The sequence below is a fragment of the Primulina eburnea genome, chromosome 14, assembly GCF_022965805.1.
Source record: "Primulina eburnea isolate SZY01 chromosome 14, ASM2296580v1, whole genome shotgun sequence".
Classification (NCBI taxonomy): domain Eukaryota; kingdom Viridiplantae; phylum Streptophyta; class Magnoliopsida; order Lamiales; family Gesneriaceae; genus Primulina; species Primulina eburnea.
In genome coordinates this window covers 14,667,104-14,669,014 of record NC_133114.1, presented here as the reverse complement: position 1 = coordinate 14,669,014, position 1,911 = coordinate 14,667,104, and the positions used below count along the sequence as shown (strand labels likewise).

The 1,911-nt window shown below is 27.8% G+C and overlaps 1 non-coding gene across 1 annotated transcript; it reads left to right on the top strand.

Annotated features, from left to right (window-relative positions):
* The first annotated feature begins 1,800 nt into the window (after positions 1-1,800).
* LOC140813377 (small nucleolar RNA R71) lies at positions 1,801-1,911 on the top strand. Its single transcript, XR_012113912.1, has one exon. It is a non-coding gene; the product is annotated as a small nucleolar RNA R71 (small nucleolar RNA).

Sequence of the window (1,911 nt, the reverse complement as noted above, 5' to 3'; positions counted from 1 at the left end):
GTATTATCATCTTCTTTAAAATTATTTTCAGACTCCAAACTTTCTACTGAAAAAACTTCACATTGTTGATTTAAGTTTTCTTCTTGTATATTTTCTTCCACAATTGTTTTAATTTCATTATCATCTTCATTTTCATTTTCATTAATACTTGGTTGTTTACATAAATTAAACACATTAAGTTCTAGAGTCATATTTCCAAAAGACAATTTCATTATTCCATTTCGACAATTAATTAAAGCATTTGAAGTTGCTAGAAATTGTCGTCCCAATATTACTGGAATTTCATTATGTACTTCTATTGGTTGTGTATCTAAAACAATAAAATCTACAGGATATATGAATTTATCAACTTGAACCAACACATCTTCTACAATACCTCTAGGTATTTTGATTGACCTATCCGCCAGTAAGAGAGTAACAGAAGTGGGTTTTAATTCTCCTAAATTAAGTTTTTCATAAACTGAATAAGGAAGTAAATTCACACTTGCTCCCAAATCCAACAAAGCTTTTTTAATTTTATTTTCTCCAATAATACATGAAATTGTTGGACAACCAGGATCTTTATATTTTAAACTAGAATTGTTTTGAAGAATAGAACTTACTTGTTCAGCCAAGAATGCTTTCTTCTTCACATGCAATTTTCTCTTCACAGTACATAAGTCTTTTAAAAATTTTGCATAGGAAGGTACTTGTTTAATAGCATCTAATAATGGAATATTTATCTTTACTTGTTTAAAAACTTCATAGATATCAGAATCACTTTTTTGTTTTTTATAATTTGTTAATGCATGAGGAAATGGTGGAGGTTTATTTGAGTCATTTACTATTTTAGATGATTTATCATTTACCATATTATTCTTAGAATTTAAGTTATCATCATTCTCAAAAGTATCAGGATTATCATCCTTACTCTTTGATTTTAAATGATCCTTGTTTTCATTAATATATGGATCATTAACTATTTTACCACTTCTAAGGGTAATAACATATTTTATTTGATCAATTTTTTCATTTTTTAATTCTTGATTTTGATTTTTAGGATTAGGTTGAGGTTGAGATGGAAATTTTCCTTTTTCATGAATATTAAGTGCAGATGCAAATTTTGCAAGAGTTTCTTTCAAATCATTCATAGATTGACTGTTTTGAATATTGATAGACTCTTGCTTTTGGATAAATGCATGAATTACATCTTCAAAGTTTTTTCTTGGAGGTGTAACATAAGGAATATAACCTTGATGATTTTGGTTATTTTGAAAATATTGTTGTGACGGTTGTGCATTATTATCATTCCTCCAACTAAAATTAGGATGATTTTTCCATCCCGGATTATATGATGGTGAAAAAGGATCTAGTATTGGTTTTTTATAATTGTTAACATATTTTACTTGTTCATGGAGACATTCTTTAAATGAAGGTAATGTTGGACAATCTTTTGTAGCATGATCATGTGTATCACATATATGACAAACAATTTCTTGAATACTTTTTAATTGACCACTCTTTTTCATTTCTAATGACTCAATTTTTCTTGCTAAAGATGCAAGTTTAGCTTGAATATCTGTATCATCTTTAAGATTATAGATACCACCCCCATTTGTTGAATTATTGATTTTAGTTGTTGGTGGTTCTATTGTACCTATATTATCCCAATTTTGAGCATTTTCTGCTAATGAATCCAAATAGTCCATAGCTTCATTTGGGTTTTTATCTTCAAAAGTTCCATTACACATGAATTCTATCATTTGTCTATCTTTAGGTATTAGACCTTCATAAAAGTGAGAAACTATTCTCCATGTTTCAAAACCATGATGTGGGCATGTATTAAGTAATTCTTTATATCTATCCCAACATTGATAAAACGTTTCTCCTTGTTTTTGAGAAAAAGTTGTAATTTGTCTTTTAAAAGAGTTT